Source organism: Sminthopsis crassicaudata, chromosome 6 (assembly GCF_048593235.1).
Source record: "Sminthopsis crassicaudata isolate SCR6 chromosome 6, ASM4859323v1, whole genome shotgun sequence".
Taxonomy (NCBI): Eukaryota; Metazoa; Chordata; class Mammalia; order Dasyuromorphia; family Dasyuridae; genus Sminthopsis; species Sminthopsis crassicaudata.
The window spans coordinates 48,771,795-48,799,410 of record NC_133622.1 but is presented as its reverse complement, the minus strand read 5'-3'; the positions used below and the strand labels follow the sequence as shown (position 1 = coordinate 48,799,410).

Here is a 27,616-nt window from a genome sequence, read left to right as displayed (position 1 = left end):
TTCTTAAAGATCTAATTTAGTTCCAATTGATCAATGATGGACAGAAATAGCTACACCTAGAGAAGGAACACTGGGAATTGAGTGTAAAGTGTTTGCACTATTGTCTTTCTACCCAGGTTACTTATACCTTCGGAATCCAATTCTTACCTTGCAACAAGAAATTTGATTTTACACACATTATATTGTATCTAGGTTATACTGTAACACATTAAATATGTATGGGATTGCCTGTCATCTAGGGGACAGAATAAAGGGAGGGAGGGGAAATTTTGGAAAAATTAATACAAGGGATAATGTTGTAAAAAAAAATTGCCCATGCATATGTACTGTCAAAAAATTATAATTATAAAATTAATTTAAAAAAAAAAAGAATTTCTTCTTAAGGGAGGCTAGAAGCTTATCGAATACACTCATGGAAAAATAATGACAACATTCTACTGGATAAATGATATATATAAGAATAATCTAATATTAAGTAGACATAATATTGATATCTAATATTAAGTAGACATAAATAAAATTGAAAGTAATTTGGGAATGAACACCTGAAAATTAGAGGGAGTATTTGGACATAGCTATGAAAAAAATTAGTGATGAATTCCAGGGGTGAAACCAAGATGGTGGAATGAAATCAAGAAGATGCTTGAGGTCTCCCAGTTTCCCACAAATACTACATGAAACAAACCTTCTGAAGAAAGTGTGATGGAATGAAACTACTCTCCAGTTCAAGATAGATTGGAAAAATTGCAAGAAAGGTCTGTATCAATAGGGTGAAAAGGATTTTAATTCTACTTCATACAGACTTTGGAAAAGCTGGTGAGAGGATCTTGATCACAGCAAATCATCAAGTGAGACTATTGTTTCTGGCTCAATAGAGGAGCAGATCAGTTGAGCAATCTCCAATCAAAATTCAGTAGGTAAATTCTGGGAAAATAGACTTTCCTGAAAATAGCAGGTAAAGCTATTCCCTGCAAACACAAGTTACCCTTGTACTTGAATTCAAGCTTCAGAGCTGCAAAGGAAGCTTGGAAAAGGGCTCCTTTTACTCCAGGAGCAGAGATGAGTCATAAAAAAAAAAAAAAAAAAAAAAAGGAAATGTCAAAAGAAAAGGAAAGAGAATTAGCAAGAAACAGAAATAAGACTTAATCATAGAAAACTACTCTGGTGACAGGGAAGACAAAAACACTTACTCAAACAAGGACAAAATGTCCACAGCAGAAATCTAAGAGAGTGATATGAATTGGTCTCAAGTCCAAAGATGCTTCTTGGAAGTTCTCCTGAAAGAATTAAAAAATCAAATAAGAATAAATAATCAAATAAGAAAAAAAATGAGGAAAGAAATAAGAGGTATGCAAGAAAGAGTCAACAGCTTGGAAAAGGAAAGGAAAAAAGATTGCCCAAAGAAAACTTTACAAAAATACAATTAGCCAAATGCAAAAAAAAAAAAAAAAAAAAAAAAGCCACTAAGGAAACACCTTCAAAATTAGAATTAACCAAATGGAAAAAGAGATACAAAAGCTAGCTGAAGAAAACAAAACATTAAAAAGTAAGATGGGCCAAATGGAAGCTAATGTCTCTATTGGCAAATAGAAGCTAATAGCAAGAATCAGTCAAATAAACAGAAAGGAATGAAAGAAATGGAAGAAAATATGAAATACATCATTGGAAAAACAGTCAATCTGGAAAATAGATCCAGAAAAGACAATTTGAAAATTATTTGCCTACCTGAAAGACATGCCTACAGAAGAGCCAGGGTAGCATTCTTCAAGAGATCAAGAAAATGCTCCAATATTCTAGAAACAGAAGGAGAAATACTCATGAAAAGAATCCATCAGTCACCTTTGTAAAGATATCCCATAAGGAAAACCCCAAGGGACATTTTTGCAAAACTCCAGAACTACAATTTTGAGAAAAAATACTACAAGGTTCCAGACAAAAACTATTCAAACATCAAGGAGCAACAGTCAGGAATACCCAGAATATGACAGTTTCTACAATAAAATATCAGTGGATCTGAAATAACATTTTCTGGAAGACAAAGGACTAGGATTACAACCAAGATTTTACCCAGTGAAACTCAGCATCATCTTTCAGGGCAGGTGATGCATCTTCAACAAGTAAGAGACTTTCAATCATGTCTATTGAAAAGAAAACAGAACTGAACAAAATTTAGTCTACAGGACTCAAGAGAAGCATAGAAAGATAAACACGGAGAAAATATATATTATTTAAAGATTAAACTGTTTACATCCTTAGCTGAGAAAATGATATATGTAACTTGAGAATTGTATCTGTTTTGGGGGCAGACAAAAAAGAGCATCACATGGACTGAAGGTTTGGTTATGAATGGACTTTGATGTGATGATATCAAAGAAAAAGACATTATGAAGTGGAAAAAGGTCTGTGCTATAAGTAAAGGAAATGGAAAGTATAATGGGACAAATTGAATGACATGAATAGTATAGAAGATCTATTACTCTCCAGGGAAGAAGAGAGGCAGGTGAGCATTGTCTGCAGCTTGATCTTATGAGTTTTGGCTCTCAAAGGGAATAACTTAGTCATCTAGCTGGGTATAAAATTTTGGAGGACAAAGAAAGGGGAAAATAGAGAGGTTCGATAAAAGAGATGGCATAAGCAATGAGGAAAAAAGGTAAGAGGAGGGAAAGGTGATAAAAGATAAGGTAGTAGGCAGGGTAAGTAAAATTTAAGAAAAAAAAAACAAACTAAGGACAAGGTGGAAAGAGAAAACAAAATTATGCACAGGGGAGAAAATATGATGAAGGGAAATACAGAGCTGATAATCATAACTGTGAATGAGAATGGGATGAACTCTCCCATAAAACAGAAACAAATAGAGAAGTGTATTAAAAAATCCTGTAATTTATTATTTACAAGAAACATATTTTACACAGAGACACATACAGAATAGATAAAAGGCTGGAACAAAATTTAATATGACTCGGCTGAATTTAAAAAAAAAATCTGGAATAGCAATTCTGATCTCAGATAAAGCGAAAGTAAAAATAGATCAAATTAAAAGAGATAAGGAAGGAAACTACATCTTGATAAAAGGTACTGCAAACAATGAAATAGTAAACATATTAAATGCATGAAATAGTAAACATATTAAATGCATGTGCAATAAGTAGTAGAGACAAATTCCTAAAAAAATATGTTAAACCAATTACAGGAAGAAATAGACAACAAAATTATATTAGCAGGAGACCTCAGTCTTCCCCTCTGAGAATTAGAGAAATCTAACCACAAAATGAACAAGAAAGAAAGTAGAGATGTTGGCAGGATCCTAGAAAACCTGGATATGAAAGATTTCTGGGGAAAATTCAATAGGAAAAGAAAGAAATACCTCTTTTTATCCATAATACATTGCACCTACACAAAAATTGACCCTTTTTAGAACATTAAAGTGTGTGACCCTGGGAAAGTTAATTAATCATGTCTACCTCAGTTTCCTCATCTCTGAAAAATGAGCCCAAGAAGGAAAAGGTAAACCATCCCATTGTCTTTGTCAAGTAAACCCCAAATAGTATCACAGAGATTTATACATGACTGAAATAACTGAAGAATAATAAAAATAGATAAATAGATCTACATATGGATATAGATGATCATATAAATGTGTAGGGCAAATAACCCTTACAATCAATTGTAAAAAGGCTGAAATAGTAAATCCTTCCTTTTCAGACCACAATGCAATAAAATCATATTCAATAATTGGCAAGAGAAAATATACTAGAACCAATTGGAAAATAATTAGAGATTCTAAGATACAATAAGTTCAAGAGGAAGAAATTAAGAGCAAGGTCATTTAAGATATGAGGATCACTTTACTTATGGCAAGGATATTGGGATATGGAATACACTCTACAAAGAAGAAATAGAAAATTGGTCATTTCAGAAATGGAGATTTATGAGGAAAAGTAATATATAATAGGACCAAGAAGATCAGTTAAAGATTGGCATTTTTTTTCCTTTGGTTTATTTAGATGATTTTGAAAATGTACAGGTCTCCCAACCCTCTCTGAATCATAAAAGGTTTAGAAAGTCAAGTATAATAAATCACAAACTATCTAGATAGAAATATTTTTAACCAGTTTAAAAGGATAGTATGAGTTGGATAAGTGAATGAAGACAGATGATAGCATACAAAACTATGATTGCTTAAAGCTTGTCGTGAATCTTGAACTACAAAGAATAACAAGATGCTAGTTTGTAGCCAATTATGCAAAACATTGCAGATTGATGAACTGTGAATCAATGTTCCTTGAGAAAGACTCACTGTGGGGAGGGGAGAGCTAATTTCTCTTTGTCTCTCCATCTGTGGTTGTTAATGTTATTAGAAAGATTCAAATGTTTGAAAACAATGCAACTAAAGAACTATTTCAAATCTGGTCTCAGATTATCACTAGGCAACAGTTAATCTCTATTTGCTCCAATTTCCTCATCTGTGAAATGGGAATAAAAGCTCTTATCTTCCAAACTTGTTATGAAGATGGACTGAATAAGATTGGTAAAGTGCTTAGCATAGTCCCCTGTCACATCATAAGTGCTATATAAGTTTTAGCTGCTATTACAAAGAACAGAAAGTCTCTTGGGGGAGGGGGGAATCAATCAAATAAATTTGCCAAGGATACAACCTTTGGAATATTGAAAGGTAACAAGAAATATAAATCCCATCAACAACAATAGCATTGTCCACTAGAGCTAGTAGCTGTATGCCTGGAGAAGTAGAGGGATTTACAGTAAAAATGAGATATGTCCAGCAAACTACATATATTAAAGAAATCCAGTTTTTTTTTGAACTTTTCAAAGGACTCTACAATATTTAGAGTCCAGCAGAGTTCTCTGATTAAGGAAATTCCATGAGGTCCATAGGAACAGAAAATAATTTTCAATAATCAGATGCTATTTGTATCTCTTTTACTACACAGGTTTTCTTTGTATATATCTCATTACCATTTTATTATAAATTTGAGTCCATTTTCTTTAGGGAATGTGTAGGTGCAATGGGAGAGCATAATCCCCCCAGTTTTGAGGGGACAGTTTTGTTAATAATTATTTTTGCTATACCTGATCATTATTTTAGTCAAAAATGTTAATGTGATAATTAAAGGAAAGCACATGATGGAGGACTAAAATTGAAATTGTTAGAAATCTAAATCCCTAAGGATTTTCTCTAGAAGAACAACAGGAGAAATAATTATCTGGTCTCCAGGGACCTCACTTTTTAATTTTAAGTATAAGTGGGAATATTCTCAGAAGAATTGACACAAAATAAAGTTCACAACAAGGTAAATCAAATATTTATCATGTTACTTTTGTGCTAGTGAAATAAAATTTCAGGAGATTTCAGATAATTAAAATTAACACAATTATAATAAATAACAATAACACATTATTAATATAATCACACAGTTAACAAACATTTCTTAAGCTCTTACTATGTTACTAAAACAGTACTTGAAACAGATTATAAAAAGAGGTGATTGATAGACTAATTAAAACATGTTTAAAGCATAGCTATTTGCCACTTCGTTTATTTTCATTTTATAATGATTATTCATTGATTTGTATGTCAATACAGGGAGAAAATACAAATGAAATCTTATGAAGTAATTACAATTAATTCCCAGAAATTTATTAATAGTATTAAGAATTATTCTTGTCAAATATTTTAGAAGAATTTTACCAGCATATTTAATTGCAAAAATGCTATGCATTATATTTTGATTTGTGTTATCAAATATTGTAGTTGATAAGGATACCACATTAATTTTAACTACATAATTCAAATATGATTGTTTTAATGTTAACTGAAATTAGTCAAAAGAGTAGACTGACATTTCTGTAATGGAGACAATTTACACAATAAAAAGATAGCACTGTATCTGGCCTAATGTTATACAAAAACTAAAGGAAGTAACAACAGCAACCAAAAAAAAAATTAGAATGACATGATTATATATTCACAGAGTCTTAGAAGTCAAACCTCAGAGAATCTTAAACTTCCCACTCAAATGTCTGTGTATTTTTATGTATGTATGTTTATATATAAATATATGTGTGTGCGTGTATAAACCTACATCTGTATTTCTGTATATATGAAGATATATCCATATGAACATCTATATGCATATGCTTATCTATTTATCTATTTTTATTGTTGTTCTTTAGTCATTTCAGTCATGCATGAATTTCTGTTGCACTATTTGGGGTTTTCTTGATAAAGAAATTGAAATGATTGGTCATTTCCTTCTCCAACTCATTTTTCAGAGATGAGGGAATTAAGGCAGAGATTTTAATTTTACCATTAATTAAATAATTAATCAAATAATAATAAATTAATTAATAATTAAATAATAAATAAATTAAATTAAATAATTTTTACCAGGGTCATACATTTAGTAAGTTAGCAAGATCAGATTTGATTTGAAAAAAATTTTAAAAAGAGTTTATCTGACTCCAGACATGATATTCTTCTATTCACTGTTCCCAGCTACTCCATCTGTTAATATATTTTTGTGTATATATAAATTGTTTGTACACATATATACTTGTTAGGAATTAGGTGTGTATGCATGTATATCCATTAAGCACCTATGATGTTGCTGGAACTGTGTTTGGCACAGAGTATAAGAAGAGATGAATAATAGACTAATTAAAAAGCATATCTATTTCCCCCTTTTTATTTTATAATGTTAATATTTTATCTATATGTAACTTTAGGGAGAAAAACTTATTAAAATTATATTTTATGTGTTATATGTGTGCATAAACATTACACATATATAATATGCATGGACATTATATACACACATGTATAAAGTTTACATATGTAATATGCATGCATATACATTGCATAGATTAAAAAGATATACGTATGTATTTTAATTTACATAATATTCAAATATTTTAAAACATAAAAATATACATATATCTTATGTTTACATTATATATACATGTATATACAAAAAATATATATATATATATATGTGTGTGTGTGTGTGTGTGTGTGTGTGTGTGTGTGTGTGTGTGTGTGTGTGTGTGTGTGTTGGAAACAGTAAAACTTACACCATACCACTCAGAATTTTCAATAATAGTGCTCGCTGATCAATAGTGTTATTTTGACAGTTTATTCTTCTTTTCCTTCTTTTCTTTTCCTAATACCACCTATCCTCATTACTGATGGCTTTTGGTTTATAGCATTTTTGGAATGTACAGATCTAGATTAGATCTTTTTCTACTTAAAAAAAGGTCTTGACTTAGTAAGATTTATTTTCAATAAATCTTTGTTTTAATATTTTTCATTCTATGATGATTATGTTAATGTTACTCATCTTGACAAGCTTTCATCAGTCCAGACATACACAATCACATTAATATCCTAGTCCCTGCTTTGTTTTCTTGTGTAATATCAATTGCACATTGACCATACTAATTAATCATCTCCATGGTATTTTCTTGATCCTGGCCTTTCTCTATAGCTTTGTCACATAATAATAGCTCACTCCTTTACTTGCCTCTGTAACCTTAGCCTCATTGCAGTAGCCTAAACTAATTCACTCTTCTTTCTAACCATTGTAATTATCACTTTTGAAATGGGTATATAGTTTTATTTTAAGTGTAGGTGTCATAATCTATCAAAATTAAGTCTTTTTAAAAAATCTGTAATTCACCCACTTCAGTAATTCATTTATCTGCTCCATAGTCATTTATTAAGAATCTACTGAGTGAAAAGTACTATAAACATGAAGACACCTGGACATTTTCCTGATGATCAATCCAAAGTTATATGTGATTACTATAATCACTTGATATCTCAAGGCTTTATATTAATATTTTACCTTTGCTCTAGAGTACAGCCTCAAAATCATAGAATCTATATGACAAAATAAGAATAAAAAAAATGGACTTTAATGGCATTATTTAGAATTAAGTTCTTTGAGCAAGCTTTCATTGCAATAAGGTTCTTATGTATTAGAACAAAATACCAAAGGTAAGTGTACAATCTATTTATTTTAGTAACCATTATCACCTACCTACCTCTTATAGATTTTTTAACTTAAAGAAAAAGGATGAAATCACAAATCTTTTAAATTTCTTGAAACTAACTGATTTTATCTATTAAAATGCATTTATTAAACTTTATGAAATGAATCTTCTAAGTCTGGGCTGGCAAGTTCCCCAAATGACACTTGGAAAAATATTTCTTTTAATGTAAAAAGATGTATCCAAGTTGATCACTAGTTCAAAATGTCACCATCATATTCCCCCCCCCCTTAGTCACTATTAGATATGCTTTAAAACATGTTTTAAAAAGAATCTATTAATCTATTAAAGACCATCTTTTATACTCAGGAAAGAGAACAAGTCTATACAATTTTTTTTCCTAACTCCAAAAAGTTTTCCATACAGCATACATTGAGCCAAATTGCAATTTTCTGAACAAATATTAAAAATACATCATTTACATTAATTTAGCTTTTCTCTTTTTAAAAATTATTTAACTTTTTAAGGCAGAGCCAAGATGAAAGAGAACAGACACAGATTTCTGTGACCCCCCTCTGACCTTCTCTCAAATCAACAGCAGATTAAGCCTCTGAACTGGTCTTGGAATGAGAGAACCCAATAATATTGGAGTACAACACATTTCCAGAAGAAGATAGTTTGGAAGAACTTCAGAACAGGTCTGTTTCAATTGAGCAGGGAGACAGTCAGCCTAGCCCAAACTGCGCATGCACTGGGGAATTTTCTGTAACGCTCTTAGTCTACTCTCTCCTGATTGCAATTGGATGTTTTAGCAGATTTGCTGTAAAATCACACAAAAGCAAATACAAGAGGCAAATCAAAAGTCACAGAGCCCCCAGAGGAACTCAGGATGTGGCCAGGATTACCCAGGGCTGGAAGTCAATCAGAAACAACAGCCCCAGGGCAAACCAAAGCAGCCACAATTAGGATTAGTAAGGATCTAGGAGGTTCCAATGTAAAAGTTCATGGGACCTGGAATATGATTATTCCAAAAGGCAAAGCAACTTGGATTATAGCCAGGAATAAACTATCCAGCTAAATAGAACATTATTCTTTAGGGAAGAAGATGTACATTCAATGATAGAGGTGAATTTCATATATTTCTGATGAAAAGACCAGAGCTGAACAAAAAAAAAAAAAAAAAAAAAAAAAAAAAAAAAAAAAAAAAATTGATCTCCAAATACAAAGCTCAAGAGAAGTACAAAAAGGTAAAAAGGAAAGAACTCTTGGGAATTATTTTTCTGTTATGAGTATGCTTAGAGAGTGCAGGGATAATTTGATTTTATTACGATAATATGAAAAAAAAAAGTAGAGGTGGAAAGGCCATTGTATTTGGAAAGAGAAAAATGGAGGGAAATTGAGGGAAATTACCTCTCATGGGGAAGCAAAGAAGGCCTATTATAATTGAGAGAAAGAAGGGAGGGGGGTGAACATTGTGTGAATCTTACTCTCATCAGATTTGGCTCAAAAAGAGAATATAAGACACATTTGCTTTCACAGAAACATTTGTCTCACCTTATAGGTAAGTAAAAGGGGAAAGGGGAAAAAAGGAAAAACTAATAGAAGAGAAAACAGAAGAAAGAGGGTAAAAGTGTAAGAAAGGGGGAGAGGATTTAACAGGGAAGGGCTATATGAGGGAAGTGGAGGTCAGAAGCAAAATACTGGAGAGGACAGAATGGGTAAAGGAAACAGAAAAGTATAACTTGAGGTAAATAAGATAACAGGAAAGACAGAATTAGTTATTTGAACTGTGAATGTGAATGGGATCAACTTTCCCATAAAATGAAAGCAGATAGCAGACTGGATTAAAAGCCAGAATCCTACAATATATTGTTTACAAGAAACACATTTAAAGCAGAGCAATATATACAGAGTAAAGGTAAATGGCTGGAGCAGAATTTATTATATTTAATATATACTTTAGCATATTTAACATGTATTGCTCTACCTGCCATCTGGGGGAGGGAGAAGGGGAAGAAGGGGAAAAGTTGGAACAGAAGGTTTTACAAGGGTCAGTGCTGAAAAATTACCCATGCATATATCTTGTAAGTAAAAAGCTATAATAAAAAAAGATAATTTACCTAATATTTCCTGAAAGAGACCCCAAAAAGTGGGAATGTTGTGGCTAAATTTTAGAACTACTGGGCCAAGGAAAAGATATTGAAACAGTGAGAAAAAATTTAAATACTGAGGAGCCACAATAAGGATTATTCAGGACCTAGAAGCTTTCATCTTAAGGGATCAAAGGACCTGGAATCTGATATTCTGAAAGGCAAAAGAACTTGAAATGTAGCCAAGAATAAACTACCCTGCTAAATTGAGCATTTGCTTTCAGGGAAGAAGATGGACATTCAATTAAACAGATGAATTCCAATTATTTCTGATAAAAAGTCAAGAGCTTCACCAAAAATTTGACTTCCAAATATAAAACTCAAGAAAAGCATAAAAGGTATAAGAAAAGAACTCTTGAGAACTATATCTCTATTATGGGTATACATAAATAGTGCATGTATAATTTGATATTACAGTTATAAGATAAAAAAAATTAAAGGTGGAAAGGGGATAATATCAAAAAAAGGAGAAAGTTGAGATAAAATGAGGGAAATTACATCTCACAAAGAGGCAAAGAAAACCTGTTTTAATTGAGGGAAAAAAGGGAGGGTGGTGAATACTGTCTGAATCTTACTCTCATCAGATTTGGCTTAAAGAGAGAATATTAGACATATTTGTTTTCACAGAGAAACTTCTCTCAACTTATAGGAAAATGGGAGGGGAAAGGGAAAAAGGGAAGGGGTAGACTAATAGAATGGGAAACAGAAATATTATGGGAAAAGTATAAGAAAGGAGGAGAGGCTGTAAAGGGGGAGGACTTTTTGAGGCAAGTGGTGCTCATAAGTAAAATAATGGGGAAGAGGGAAAGGGGAAAAGGAAAGACAAAAGTGTATTTGGAGTAAAAAAAAGATGGTGGGAAATATAGAATTAGTAATTGTACCCATAAATATTAATAGGATGAACTCTCCCATAAAGTGGAAGTAAATAGCAGACTGAATTAAAAGCCAGAACCCTACAATATGTTGTTTACAAGAAACACCTTTAAAGCAGAGTGATACATACAGAGTAAAGGTAAAAGGCTAGAGCAGAATCTATTATGCTTCAGGTAAAGCCAAAAAAGCAGGGGTAGCCATCCTTATCTCACATGAAGCAAAAGCTAAAATTGTTCTAATTAAGAGATAAGGAAGGAAACTGTATCTTGCTAAAGTGTACCATAGTTAATGAAGGAGTATCAATACTAAACATATATGCACCAATTGGTATAACATCTAAATTCTTAAAGAAGTTAAGAGAGCTGCAAGAAGAATTATATAGTAAAACTATAATAGTGAGTGATCTCAACCTTGCTCTCTTAGAACTTCATAAATTGAACCACAAAATGAGAAAGAAGTTAAGGAGGTTAATAGAATACTAGAAAAGTTAGGTATGATAACTCTTTGGAGAAAATTGAATGGAGACAAAAAGGAGTTTGCTTTTTTCTCAGCAGTTCATGGAACCTTTACAAAAATTTACCTTATAATAGGACATAAAAACATCAAAACCACATTTAAAGAACAATTAACATAAATACTATATAAATTACTTGAAAAAAATAGGGAATGGAGGACTCCTACCAAACTCCTTTTATGACACAGACATGGTACTGATACCTAAACCGGGTAGGATGAAAACAGAGGAAGAAAATTATAGACTAATTTCCCTACTGAATATTGATGCAAAAATCTTAAATAAAATATTATCAAAGAGATTACAGAAAGTTATCCCTAGTATAATACACTATGGCCAAGTAGAATTTATACCAGGAATGCAGGGCTGGTTCAATATTAGGTAAACTATTAGCATAATTGACTATATCAATAACCAAACTAACAAAAAAAATTAGGATTATCTCAATAGATGCAGAAAAAAGTATCTGATAAAATCCAACATCCATTCCTATTTTAAAAAAAACACCAAAAAGTATAGAAATAAATTGATTTTTCCTTAAAATTAGCAGTAGCTTTTATTTAAAAACATCAGCAACCATCATGTATGATGGGATAAACTAGAACCATTCCCAATAAGATTAGGAGTGAAACAAGGTTGCCCACTGTTAACATTACTATTCAATATTGTATTACAAATGCTAGCTTTAGCAACTAGACAAGAAAAAATATTAAAGGAATTAGAGTGGATAATGAGGAAACCAAATTATCACTCTTTACAGATAATATGATGCCATACTTAGAGAACCCTAGAGAATCAGCTAAAAAAAAAAAAAAAAAAAAAAAAAAAAAAACTATTACAAATAATCCACAACTTTAGCAAAGTTACAGGATACAAAATAAATCCACACAAATCATCAGTATTTCTATACATCACTTACAAAATCCAACATCAAGAGATACAAAGAGAAATCTCATTCAAAATAACTGTCGATAGTATTAAATATTTGGGATTCTATCTGCAAAGGGAAAGTCAGGAACTATATGAACAAAACTACAAAATACTTTCCACACAAATAATGTCAGATCTAAACAACTGGAAAAATACCAAGTAATGTTGGATAGATACAGTGAATATAATGCAGATGACAATACCGCATGAATTCAACTATTTATTTACTGCTATTCCAATCAAACTTCCAAGAAAGTATTTTATTACCTACAAAAATAACAATAAAATTCATCTGGAGGAACAAAAGGTCAAGTATTTCAAGGGAATTAGTGAAAATAAATTTAAATGAAAGGTAGCCTAGCTGTACCAGATCTAAAACTATATTATAAAGCAGCAGTCATTAAAACCATTTGGTATTGGCTAAGAAATAGGAAGAAATTTCTTTCTTTTTCTTTTAACATTTCTGCTTTTTTTTATTTTTATGGTTCAGCTCTATTCCTGGAATAAAGGCAGCCCTCTTCCAAGGTTCCTGGGCTGTTCTGAGCTTTGGCTTTGAGCACAGATGTCCCTTGTGTTCACAGGAGATAGGTTTATCTACTCTTTCCATGAAACAGCCTGGTTGCCCAAAATTTATATTCTAAGCTGAGACTGGTGACTGATCCACTGGTCTGCCCCTTTAATGATCCAGGACCAAGAGTCTCAGTTGCTAAATTGTTGTGAATAAGATATTTTCACTGGCTTTCTAAGACACTGTCTGAGCTGGGCTGAAAACCCCATTTCAACACTCATACTCCCACGGCCCCCTGCCAAGGGTTACTTGTTTGAACAGGTTCCTTGGGACACAGGACATGCACCTGTGTCAATGGAGCAGAGTTCTGGGTCCTTCGGCAAAGCCTTAGTCTCAGGAGAACCCATGGCTGGATCCCCTCAACTCCCAGGACTTGCCACAAAAGGAACACCTTTGATGGTGTAGTCCCCTAGGCCCCTTGTCAAATCACCAGACCTTGTTCCCTCAGCAGAGAAATGGTCACCAGTGATAGAACACCCACCCTGGGCTCTGGGGAAATCCACAGCAGGCTCCACTCCCTGGCCTGCAGACAAAGTGCTGACTGCAGCCAAGCTGAGTCCTGGTCCTACTGGGGCATACCAGCCACTGGCACAGACTTGTCGGTCACCTGGGAGTCCACAGACTTGTCGACCCCTTGTCAAAGGGCTAATCAAAGGGCCAGACCCTAAGCCTGAGCAAACTGCAGTACCAGCTCTTAACCAGACCCCTTCTAGTCATGAGCCTGCAGAATTGAAAGAGAAGTGATGATAGTAAATGTCATGTGGCCAGACAAGTTTGCCCACTGGGATATTGTTTGGGGAGGGAAGTCTTTTCTTTCTCTCTCTTTCTTTAAAAAACAAAGCAAAATAAAAGCAAAAACAAAACAAACAAACCAAAAAAACCCTTTTCCATTGTCATCCTTCCTATATTCCCTAACTCTCAAACTCTTTGTGACATTAGCCAGTTATCCATGTACAAAAATCTAAGTGGGGCCTCCAAATCAAGGAAACAGATTATGGTCCTTTTTCCTTCTTTTTACACATGGTAAACTTGAAATAAAAATTCCACTCTGGATTCAAGCATAGGAAGAAAAGAAAGAAAGAAAGAAAGAAAGAAAGAAAGAAAGAAAGAAAGAAAGAAAGAAAGAAAGAAAGAAAGAAAGAAAGAAAGAAAGAAAGAAAGAAAGAAAGAAAGAAAGAAAGAAAGAAAGAAAGAAAGAAAGAAAGAAAGAAAGAAAGAAAGAAAGAAAGAAAGAAAGAAAGAAAGAAAGAAAGAAAACCCATTTCATCCCACTAAGACTGATCTTTCTTTAATTTTTTCAAACCTATTTTGAGCTGGAGTCCATCAGACTCTATTCAGAGGCTTGGTTTTATTTGGTTTTTAGGGAATCTGGGAGAACTGGAACAGCTTCTTTGTTTCACTCCTCCATCTTGCCCCAAAGACATTTCTAATCATATTTTAACATGCTTTAGACCATTCTTTATTAGAGAAATACAAAGTAAGACAATTCTGAAGTTCTACTTCACATCTCTCACATTGACTAAAATGACAGGAATGCCTAATGATATATTTTGGAGGGGATATGGGAAAACTGGAACACTAATGCATTACTGGTGCATTACATCTATTATGAATAGATCTAACCATTCTGGAGAGCAGTTTTGAACAATGCCTAAATTGCTATCAAACTGTATACACTTTGATTCAGCAGTGTCTCTATATGGAGTCTATATATATATTTTTTTTCCTTCAATAAGGTATATCTTATGCATGTATAACGTTTATAATATATTTGCCAGTACAAATGATCTTTTATAAACTTCTGATTATTAATATTGATAGATGTATAAAAGAGACCTGCTTAGTAACAAAAAGGAAAATTGCCTCAAATCATATATTTTAATTCATTCTTTCACTCTTCACTGTATAATGAGAGGGTTTTTTTAAATTCCATTCATGTTCTCAATAATTTTTCCCTAATATTCCCCCCATTACTTGAAGAAAAAATTTTTATCATTCATTTCTACAAACTTTTGCATTCCAAACTTTTCCCCCTCCCATCTTCTAAAGATGACAAGCAATATTATATAGTTTACATACATATATATATATATATTATTTTTATATATATATTATTTATATATATATACACATATATATATATATATTATCATGAAAAAGACATTTCCATATTCATTATATTATGAAAGAAAAAATAAATCAGAATTAGGAAAAAAAAAGGCAGGGTAGTGCCAACATGATGGAGAGAAGTAAAACTATTTCCTGAATTCTGCCTCAGTTTCTCTCTGAATCAAAAGGATTAAGCCTCTAAATAGATTTTGGAGTGACAGAACCCATAGACATTCAGAGTGAAAAAATTTTCCATCTTAAGATATCATTGGAAGGACTTCAGGAAAGGTCTGTCTCATTTGGGTAATGATGGGAAAGAAGGAAGGTAAGGAGAAGCCTAAAAAGGTAAACAAGTAGGAAATATATTTAAGTTTGTATGTGTGTGTGTGTGTGTGTGTAGATATCTAGGTGTAGCGAGCTGTCGTCTCCAGAAGCTGCCAGATCGCTCTCTGGGAAGAGATCTGCTGTGTCTACTCAAATCTCTCAGACAGATTCTTCTTCCTGTAGTGAACCATTGTCTCCAGGTAGTTGCTGTTAACTCTTGTCCAGAGAAGTGACTTCCCTTCCTGCAGAGAGCCAACTTCCCTTCCTGCAGAGAGCTGCGTCAAGCCAGATGTAGTGCAGAGTCTTCTTCGATCTCTGGGTATCCTCTCTTTTATCCTACCAGAGAATGGGTGTGGGATAATGCAAGGGCTTCTGGGAAGAACCACTTCAGCCAATGAGCTTGCTCCTTCTATCAAGTCAACCTGAGTTGTCACCTTGTAATTGTCCAGACAATCTGAATTCTCACCTTGTCACTGTCCAGACAACCTGAGTTCTCACCTAGTAATCCTAACATCTCTCCCTTTCTTTTGATTTAGAACATAGGACAGTCATGACCTTGAAACATAAATCCATCAATATGGGAAGTATTACAGATAATTACATAAATGACCTTGAAACATAAATCCATTAATATGGGAAGTATTACAGATAATTACATAAATTACATAAGCACATAGTAACATAGTAACACATGCTAGAAGTATATAACATAATCAAATAATCATAAATTGAAAATTTATAAATGTCCATAAGTCCATCGTCCATTAGTCTCACCTTGTATGAGGAAGTCCAATGATTCCTGCTGGTTTTAAAGTTCTTTAACAGTCTTCTTATTATCTATGCTCTTTCAGTGTCAGATGTTTCTTAGATTTTCTCCTTTATTTTGAGGTCTTTCTCTTTTTCTGTCTCTCTCTGATGGACAAGGCGAATACGACTTGTGGCACCCATCTGATTCCTTCTCCTGCTGAAGAAATACAAGCAAACCCTCTCCCCCAGGCAGTTAACCTATCTGGTCCCTTCCATTCACCACTTTCTGGATCTCTCCACATCACCTGGTGATTATCTAAGGACAGTGGAGCTGCTCGCATTGGACACTGCCCTTCTGGTGGGTTATAAAACCTGTCTGCCGGAGCCAGTGCATCTTGGTCAAAAATTAGAAAATTAATGGTATAGAGAACTAAATTTAGAAGTTCCCTAGGGCTACCTGTGGCTCCCCCTTTCTTTTGTTTTTGGAGGAGTGTCTTAATATCTCTGTTTCTTCTCTCTACTATTGCCTGCCCTTGAGGATTAAAGGGTATGCCCGTGGTATGTAAAATCTTATACTGTGCACAAAAGTGTGTAAAATGTTTGGACCTATATGCAGGTCCATTGTCTGTTTTTATTGCTTGTGGCACACCCATAATTGCAAATGCTTGTATAAGGAATTCAGTGACCACTCAGGCTGTCTCTTTTGCTGCTGGCACTGCAAATGTGAATCCTGAAAAGGTGTCTACCACAACATGAATAAAAGATAGATGACCAAAAGATTTATAATGGGTCACATCCATTTGCCAGATTTCATTGGGTCTCAAACCACGAGGATTCTTCCCTGGAGGGAGTGTAGGAGCGTGGAAAGGAAGACAAGCTGTACAGCTTTTTACTATGCTCCTAGCTTCCTCTCTTGTGATTCCAAATTGTAAACAGAAAGCTCGAGCAGCCTGATGATATTTAGAATGAGATTCTTGTGCTTCCTGAAATAAAGGACTACTGGCTAACATGGTTAGAAGGTTATCTGCCTTTGAATTTCCATCCAAAATGGGACCTGGAAGTCCACTATGTGAGTGGACATGCAAGATATAAATCTTGCCTAGATGTTTTCTCACTTGCTCTTGAAGTTCCTTAAAGAGCTGATAAATATTGGAAGCTGCAAATTTTATTTGGGCTGTAGCAATTCTTTGTATTACACCTACTGAATAGGCTGAATCAGTAATTATATTTACGTCTCCTGGGTAATAAGTAAGAGCTAGCAGGATAGCAAATAATTCATTCTGTTGAGTGGACTGAAAAGGAGTCCTGACTACTCTCTTTATGGTTAAATCATGAGAGTATACAGCACAAATATTTTCTTTGGAGGCATCTGTAAAGATTATTGGTCCTTTAAGAGGAACCTTAGAAACCTTTTCTTCAAAGATCCATCGCCAATTATGTAGTAGCCGGGTTATCTTTAATGGAGATCCATGTGCAAAATTTGGAGCGGTGGCCAATAAAATTTGCCATTCTGGGATGGTCTCACAGCATACATTAATTTGTGCGTTAGTATAGAATGTGTATATTTTTTTCAGGACTTATTCCAGATAATTGTGTTACTCTCTTAATAGCCTTTAATAAAATCCTAGCCACAAGCACTGGGTAAGGTGTAAGGCTTTGTTCTGGTTGTGCTGGGAGGTTCACCCACTCAATCACTCTGTCTCCTTGATGAAGGACTGCTGTGGGTGCCTCTTTTGTAGCAAAAACTGATATTTCCAAGGGTTTTTGAGTGACTCTTTCAACCACATTGGATAAAGCCAGTTCAACTTCTCTCAAAGCCTTTTGTGCTTCTTTTGTAAGCTGGCGTGGTGAATTTAAAGCACTGTCTCCCCTTAAAATGTCATAGAGAGGTTGTAGTTGATTGGTAGTTAAGCCTAACACTGGACGCATCCATTGGATATCTCCTATTTATTTTTGAAAGTCATTTAAGGTGTTCAACTTCTCTGTTCTTAAAGAAAGCTTTTATACTGTGAGTGTCTTAGGATATACTTCATATCCTAAATATTGAAAAGGAGCATGTCTTTGAATTTTTTCTGTAGCTATATGCAGTTTGTAGTACTTTAATGTTTCCATGGTCTTTTGTAGACATGCTTCTAACATTTGTTCCTCAGGTGCACATCCCAAAATATCATCCATATAATGTAACAATATTACTTTTGGAAAGGCTTTTCTTACTGGAGCAAGAGCAGCAGCAACATACATTTGGCACATAGTAGGGCTGTTTTTCATTCCCTGTGGCAAAACTGTCCATTCATATCTTTTATAAGGCTCGGCCAAATTAACACTAGGCACTGAAAAAGCAAATCTTTTCATATCCTCCTTATCTAGAAGAATAGAATAGAAACAATCCTTAATGTCTATAACCCATAGAGGCCATTCTCTTGGCAACTGAGTAGGAGATGGAAGTCCAGGCTGAAGAGTTCCCATAGTTTCCATCTATTCATTTACTCTTCTTAGATCAGTTAACATCCTCCATTTTCCAGATTTCTTTTTCACCACAAATACTGGGGAATTCCAAGGACTTAGAGAAGGCCGCAAGTGTCCTTGGTCAAGTTGTTCTTGCACTATGTCTAATAAGGCCTGAATTTTATCACTTCTTAAGGGCCACTGTTCTACCCACACTGGTGAATCAGTCTTCCACGGAATAGGAACTGGTGAAAGTGCAGGTAGGCCTTCAACAGCAGCCCTGCCTAAAAAGCCGAAGTGCTTATTTGTAATCCTATCTGCTGTAAAATGTCTCTTCCCCACAGATTGATGGGGATTTTTTCAACCACAAAAGGAGTAAAAGCTCCTGTTTCTCCTTCAAATACCCATCTCAAAGGCCTAGCACTAACTTCTGCTGCTATTGATCCTCCCACCCCAGACATATAGGTGTCTGCTTTAATCTTTGGCCAGTGACCAGGCCAATTGGCACCTCTAATAACTGTACGATCTGCACCCGTGTCTACCAATCCTTCAAATGGTATTCCGTTTATATAAATAGTAAGCATAGGTCGGTCAGCTGTCACAGCTGCTGTCCAATATATTCCTGGATTTTGTTCATTGGAGTCAAAATCTAGGCGACTATCATGAGGTTGCTTATTAGGTGTACGTAAAAATAAGCCTGATGCTACTACTTCTCCTGGTTGATAAATCACACGTTGTCTGCCTGTGTTAGTGACTGGGATATTAGATACACGTTCTCCAGTTTCCCACATCAGTGTATGGATGGACACTGTTTTGTAGGCACTCTCAGAAGGTGAAATGGTCAAGCCTACTGTGCCTGGAGGCAAAGGATCCATAGGCTCAACAGGAACAGATTTCACTTCTCCGGGGAGTATCTCGGTAGTCTCTACTGCACACAACTCTATTTTTCCTAATTTCAATCCCTTTCTTCCATCTGATTGCCTTTTGGCTGATTGATCATGTCTTAAAATTCTCTGGATGTAACCTCGGCTGCCATCTTGCCCCACTTGGGGGGCTGAAGCTGGGCCCCACCTGTCATTTCCCTGGGTCAATCTACATTTGGAGGCCCAGTGGAGGTCCTTGTGACATTTTAGACATGGAGTTTTAGGTCTTCTCTCACCCTGTCTTCTCACTGTATCTCCATATCTACAGTGAGCTCTTAGATGTCCAATTTTTCCACATTGAAAACATCGCCAAGTTTCTCTAGAAGGCCATTGCCAGGAGGGACCCTGTCTTTCCACATTCATCATTGTCCGGGTGTAAAAAGCATTTGTTCCCACTGTAGCACAGCATCTTATAATCTCCTCTAAAGGAGCATCTTTGTCTAATCCCCATATAATTCTTTTGCAAATCTCATTGGCATTTTCCTTAGCCAGATGTCTGGTCATTATTTCTGTAGCTGAATTTTCTCCAATAGTTCTTTTGACAGCAGTTTGCAAACGTCCCACAAAATCTGCAAAAGGTTCATTGGGACCTTGCTGTATTTTAGTGAAAGCCTCTCCACGATCTTTCTGTCCAGGAAGGACACCCCAAGCTTTTATTGCAGCCTTAGCAATTTGTTCATATATTGTCATGGTATAATTAATCTGTTCCGAATTCTCTCCATACTGATCTTCACCAGCTAAGTGCTCAAAAGTGAATTGTGTGTTAACTCCTATTTCCAAATTGCATCTGACTTGAATTTTACATAATTCATGAAATTCCGCAAGCCATAATAAATTTTCTCCAGGTTCCAGACATGTCCTTGCTATGGATTTCCAATCATTCGGGGTTAGGACTTCATAAGACAAACCATCTAGTAACATTTTGACATAAGCTGATGTAGCCACATAAAGGGTACAACCTTTTTTCAAATCCTTAATTTTATTCAAATCTAAAGGTGCATATCTTCTCCTTTTTTTTACCTACAGAGTCAATATTTTCAATCACAGGATATGCATGTATAAAATCACTTATATCCTGTCCTTCTCTCTTAGCTTTAACCAATGCTTTTTCTAATCTTGTCATAGGCTTAGGCTGCTTCACAGGCAATTCTGTTTGTGTTTCTGCCTCTTCTCCTCCTTCTTCCTCCACCTCTGAAGGTGGGGTTGATGTGGGCCTGTCAATAATCTGTTCTCTAGGCAGAATTGAAGCTTCTTCAAGAGAATCATACCATAATTCCTCATTTAAATCTTCTTGCTCTAGGGCAAGATCTTGATCTTTCCTTTTTTCCTCACACTTCTTCCTCTGTTCATTTTTAAAACTTTTTCTTCTCCTACAACTTGCTTGATAGTTTAAGGCTAATTGAACTATGTTGTAGATATAAAATACTTCTGCAGAAATTGAACGAGGCCCATTTTTTGCTTGAAATTCTTTCATTTCAAATCCCACTAGCTTCCATTTATCTACATCTATCTTTTCTTCCTCTAAGAACCAAGGGGATGTGCGTCTTAATGCAGGCAAGAGTTTAGCAATCTGTACCCAGGTTACAAGTAAACTCTGCTCCTCACTTATCTTGATTAAACTCTCTATAGTACCACTCCTGAATGGGGGTGGAGCTGAGGTTGCTTCTGGGGCTGGGGTTGAGTCGGCTGAGGTTCAGGGATTGAATTTAGCTAACATGTACCCCATTTCAGCTATAAGAGATTCCTGGTTTAGCCCTTAACAAATTTAAGTTCCTTATTTATCTATTAGCATGCTCACTTAATCTTTAACAAAGTTTCCTCGTTACTCACGGTTCTGGGTTAGAGAGACTGAGATCTAGATGGGAGGCTTTTCCACTGGAATCAGGACCGTGTCTGTTCCTGTTCGGGCGCCAAATTGCGAAGGTCTGGTCTAGCTCCTCTTGTCAGGATAAGCAAAAGTCCTTGCCCCAAGTTGGGCGCCAAATGTAGCGAGCTGTTGTCTCCAGAAGCTGCCAGATCGCTTTCTGGGAAGAGATCTGCTGTGTCTACTCAAATCTCTCAGACAGATTCTTCTTCCTGTAATGAACCATTGTCTCCAGGTAGTTGCTGTTAACTCTTGTCCAGAGATGTGACTTCCCTTCCTGCAGAGAGCCTACTTCCCTTCCTGCAGAGAGCTGCGTCAAGCCAGATGTAGTGCAGAGTCTTCTTCGATCTCTGGGTGTCCTCTCTTTTATTCTACCAGAGAATGGGCGTGGGATAATGCAAGGGCTTCTGGGAAGAACCACTTCAGCCAATGAGCTTGCTCCTTCTATCAAGTCAACCTGAGTAATTGTCCAGACAACTTGAATTCTCACCTTGTCACTGTCCAGACAACCTGAGTTCTCACCTAGTAATCCTAACATATAGGCATGTTGGTTCATAGATAGGTAGCTAGCTATCTAGCTAGATATGTTTTAAAGGATAAATTGTTTATATCCCTCCCTGGGAATATTGTGCTTGTATCTCATAAGGACTGTATGTTTGTGTAGATTCTTATAAGGGGTATATAAAGACAGAGATTTATAATGTGATGATATAAAAAAGAAAACAAGTGGTGGAAAAAAGATTATGCCAGGAGAAGAAGAAAGGGGAGGGAAAATAGAATACATTATATCACATGAAAATGAACAAAAGATCTACTACAGTAGAAGGAAAAGGAAAGAAAGGAGGGAGAGTGAGAATTTGAAGTGTAGAAATTTGAAAGAGGAAGCTGCTAAAAAAAAAGGCAGCTTGAAGAAAATGGAAATCAGAAGCTATCTTGTGGAGGTGGGGAAGTAATGGAGGGAGGTTGAAAATTTTGGAATACAAAGCCTTATGAAAATTTATGTTGAATGAAAATATTTACACGTATTTGGAAAAGTAAAATATTGTTAAGAAAAAAAAAAAGATTGGGGGAAAAGCATGAAAAAGAATAAAGTAACTGGAAAAAATGCTTTGATTTGTACTCCAAGCTCATCATTTATCAATCAAGTTATGGATAGCATTTTCCTTTGTGAGTCTTCTTTACTTGTCTTTGATCATTCTATTGTTGAGGACAGCTGACTCAATCATAGCTGATCCTCACACAAGGTTGTTGATATTGTCTATAATGATTTGCTGGTTTGGCTTATTTCACTTTGTATATGTGTATGCAAAAGTTTTTCCAGGTCTTTCTGAAATCTGTTCAGCATTCCATGTTGCACAATAATATGACATTACAATCATAAGCCATAGCTTCTTCAGCCATTCCCCAAGTGATGCATATCCACTTTATCTACAATATTTTATCACCATGAAATTGAAACTATTTCCACTCATATGAAAGAGTGTTCCAAATCACTACTGATCACATAAATGCAAATTAAGACAACTCTGAGATACCACTACACACCTGTCAGATTGGCTAAAATGACAGGAAAAAATAATGATGAATGTTGGAGGGGATGTGGGAAAACTGGGACACTGATACATTGTTGGTGGAGTTGTGAAAGAATCCAGCCATTCTGGAGAGCAATTTGGAACTATGCCCAAAAAGTTGTCAAACTGTGCATATCCTTTGACCCAGCATTGCTGTTATTGGGCTTATATCCCAAAGAAATATTAAAGAAGGGAAAGGGACCTGTATGTGCCAAAATGTTTGTGGCAGCTCTTTTTGTTGTAGCTAGAAACTGGAAGTTGAATGGATGTCCATCAATTGGAGAATGGTTGGGTAAATTGTGGTATATGAAGGTTATGGAATATTATTGCTCTGTAAGAAATGACCAGCAGGAGGAATACAGAGAGGTTTGGAGAGACTTAAATCAACTGTTGCTGAGTGAAATGAGCAGAACCAGAAGATCACTATACACTTCAACAACAATACTGTATGAGGATGTATTCTGATGTAAGTGGAAATCTTCAACATAAAGAAGATCCAACTCACTTCCAGTTGATCAATGATGGACAGAAATAACTATACCCAGAGAAGGAACACTGGGAAGCGAATGTAAATTGTTAGCACTACTGTCTATCTACCCAGGTTACTTATACCTTCGGAATCTAATAATTAATGTGCAACAAGAAAATGGTATTTACACACATAAAAAAAGAATATAAGGTACTTCCAAATTGATAAATTGTTTAAGAATATAAAAAGGCACTTTTTAGATGAAGAATTTATCCTTCATGTAGCTTATTTGTAGGTAGTTGTTTGTATGTTTCATTCCATTTAAACATGAGAACATATATTGTCCTTTACTTTTCTTTCCATATCTACTGCTTAGCAGTGACTGGTATATAATAGTGTTTAATGTTTTTCTTTTAATTTTTTGATTGACTAATGGGTTCCTCTTTAGATAACAGATTTATAATGTATCACAGATCCAGTAATTTATCATGCTTTCCAATTTAGTCATGATAAGGCATAAAAATGTGACACTAATGAAAGGTCTAAAATGAAGAATACAGAATGTTGTTGCCAGAGGGAACTTCCTGTGTGGAACTACATATTTAGCACCTTCTCTGCAATTAATAATCTTATACGTTTTCTTCTTAATTAAAAAAAAATTAGTAATACTTTTTTATTTTCAAAATATATGTTGATAATTTTCAACATTCACCCTTGCAATTCAGATGCAATTCAGAAGGTGAATAGCTTGTGTTACAAATGTTTCTCCCTTCCTTACTTCCACCCACGCTGGGCAGCAAGTAAGCCAATATATGTTAAACATCAGCCTTTCTTTTAAACATATATCAAACATTTATAAAGCTGAACAAGAAAAATCAGATCGAAAAGGGAAAAAATGAGAAAGAAAACAAAAAGCAAACCAAAAACAATGACAAAAAGGTGAAAAACTATCCTGTGATCCACAATCATTCCCCAAAGTCTTCTTTCTGGATAGAGATGATTGTCTTTATCACAAGTCTTTAGAATTGGCCTGAATCACCTCATTGGTGAAAAGAGCCAAGTTAATTACAACTGATCATCACCTAAACTTATTTCTGTGTGCAGTGTTCTCTTGGTTCTACTCAATTCAACTGCTTTATTTTGTAGTGCATAATTCAAATTTCTAGAATATTGAAAAAGTTCTGTTTCTAGTAGCTGTCCAGGAGATGATTGCTGTGAAGAATTACTCCTCATTAACTGCTTTATGTACTTGGCTTGTATTGGACATCTCTGGCTAAGTGATTTTGGGATCTGAACATTTCTTAAGCCTATTAAAACTTCTGCTCTTTCCATTTCTGTTCCAAATGGCTGAAAGAATTCTAGAAGAATCACACCCAAAATATACATGTCTGACTTACATTCATATTCAGATTCTTGCAGTTCTGGTGAATCATACAGATTAATAACCATTCCTGAAATTATGTGTCAATCTTTTCCCATTTCTATTGGTCCATTCTGTGTCTTTCTGAATGATATCTCTATAAGCTAGACTAAAATCTCCTATTTTTCCATGATAATCACTGCCTTGTCTAAAGATATTTCTCAACTTGAGATCTCTGTGTACCACTACCATGCTATGTATGTAATATACACCTTTCAATAGCTCTTGATTTTTTTTTGCAACACCACTCATAATATAAGAACAAGAAGGTTCATCTCTAGATGATCCCTTATTTTTATTTTGATCAATAATCCAAGCCTAAAAAGAGATTTCATATACCTGCATCTGAATATTGAGTATGAGATACTTCACCTCACTCTTCCCAAATGAGGCTGTTTTCTTCAGAATATTTTTCAGTGGCTGTTAAATTCTCTTTTAGGCATGCATTATTCTTTTGCAGCATATGATGCTTAACATTTAATAGATGTATTAACTAAGCAATTTTCTTTTGATTCATATTCATTGTTATCTCTTGGGATCAAATCAATATATCTTACTAATATTTTATTCTGATTGTCAACCCAAGTTTCTGCAAATTTATTTTTCTAAATCAGAAAAAAATGATGGATGAGCTACGATTTTCAACACTCTGAACATGACATTGATCTCTATCCTTTATTTTATCAGAGACCAATTGGAAAGATGGCAACTTGACAACAGAAAGTCACTTATCTTGTAACTGGGCTGAATGAACATGTTCTATCCAAGCTATGTGATAGCCTACAATGTTAAGATGTTGCAAACCTGCCAGTAGCAAGCTTAACCTCCCAAGTACCTTCATACAATTCTTTTCAGTAATCTTCTTAATCAGAATTGTTTAATTGAATTAAAATGTTCTATGTAATTAGTTCTTGACCTTGTGCGCTTTCCTATGATAGCAATTTGCTGAAACTCTTAGATAATGAGAAGTTTGTGCTTCAAAGACAAAGTCTTTACTCTGATTCTATGGACATGAGAATATTCTTCATGCTGAACCTCAAGAACTCTCTGCTTAGTTATTTTCATTAATTCAATAACAGCTTTGTTATGACAGAGTTCTCAAAAAACAAAATTCTTCACTGTAGGCCAAGGAAGACAATACAATGATCACATTTTAGTAAGTTTGACAAAGTAATATAAACACCTGCCTTAAATGATGGAAGACTGGTTCATGCATATGGCTCAAATGGTCTAACTAAAAAAAACAAGCAATAATTTGTTTGAAATGCAGAAGGAAAAGTCAGTTGTGGAAGAGGATGTATCATAGCCTGGATTTCCGCATAAACATCTGATTTCATTTTATCAATTATTCCACCTTCCTAGAGGTGGTGGTGGTTACCCAGAGAATTCAGCATTTCTTCACTTCATATTTCTTGTATCCAAAATCTTCCCCAAGCATTGCCTATAATCCAGGGGTAGTATCACCATTTAAGATCTTCTCAAGGACTCCAGATTTTGTTAAGGGACAGGTCAATTCTTCAAGAGCCTCCACAGCTATGAATCACATCTGGAGTTTCAAGGCAACCTTTGCTGATATAGGTGTTGCAGACTGGGAATGAGATAAATTGGAGGCAGAGAGAAGAGGAAGAGGTCAGACAATGCAAAGGTCTCTCATTCAGAGAAGTCAGAGAACATTAACTTCCTATCAGTCTCCTTGTATCATCCTCTCACAAGAGGAGATTCATTCTGCAGGTCTGGCTTGGATCTCCAGCAGCTATTGTCAGGTGATTCCCGTATATTCCAAAAGGTCCTATGTATTTCAATAAGATTCAATCTGAATAAGCAGCAGTTCCACAGGGGCTTTCAGCCTCTTGGTTCTATCCATTTCACTTAGCATCAGTTCATGTAAGTCTCTTCAGGCCTTTCTGAAATCATACAGCTAACTGTTTCTTACAGAACAATAATATTCCATTATATATAAACATAACTTATGCAGCCATTCCCTAACTTATGAGCATCCACTCAGTTTCTAGTTTCTTGCCACAACAAAAAGGGATGCTACAAACATTTTTGTACATGTAGGCTCTTTTTCCATTTTTATGATCTCTTTGGAATACCAGCCCAGTATAAACACTCCTGGATCAAAGCGTATGCACAGTTGATAGCTCTTTGAGCATAGTTTCAAATTTCGCTCCAAATCAATTCATAACTTCTATGAACAGTACATTAGTACATCCATTCCAACATATATCATCATCTTAGTCAATATGAGAGTTGTTTAATGGTGACTCAGAGTTGTCTTAATTTGCATAGCCCTGATCAGATTTAGAGCATTTTATATGACTAGAAATTGTTTTAATTTCTTTGTCTGAAAATTGTATATCTTTGACAATCTATCAAATTGAAAATGGTTTAAATTTTTATAAATTTGAATCAGTTCTCTATATTTTAGAAATGTGGCCTTTATCAGAACCTTTGGATATAAATATTTTGTCCCAGTTTTCTACTTCCCTTCTAATCTTCATTTAGAATTGTCATTTTTATTAACTGATTATATTGGCCTACTCATGAACACTAGATATACCTGCAATTGTTTAGATCTGACATTGTTTGTGTGGAAAGTGTTTTGTAATTGTTTTTATGTAGATCCTCACTTTTTCTTGGCAGGTACACTCTCAAAGATTTTATATTAACTACAATTAATTTAAATGGGATTTATCTTT

At 34.7% G+C, this 27,616-nt stretch overlaps 1 pseudogene; it reads right to left on the bottom strand.

The window, feature by feature from the left end:
- Positions 1–24,559: 24,559 nt before the first annotated feature.
- LOC141547260 (eukaryotic translation initiation factor 2-alpha kinase 1-like) lies at positions 24,560–26,352 on the bottom strand (annotated as a pseudogene).
- Between the last annotated feature and the right edge of the window lie 1,264 nt (positions 26,353–27,616).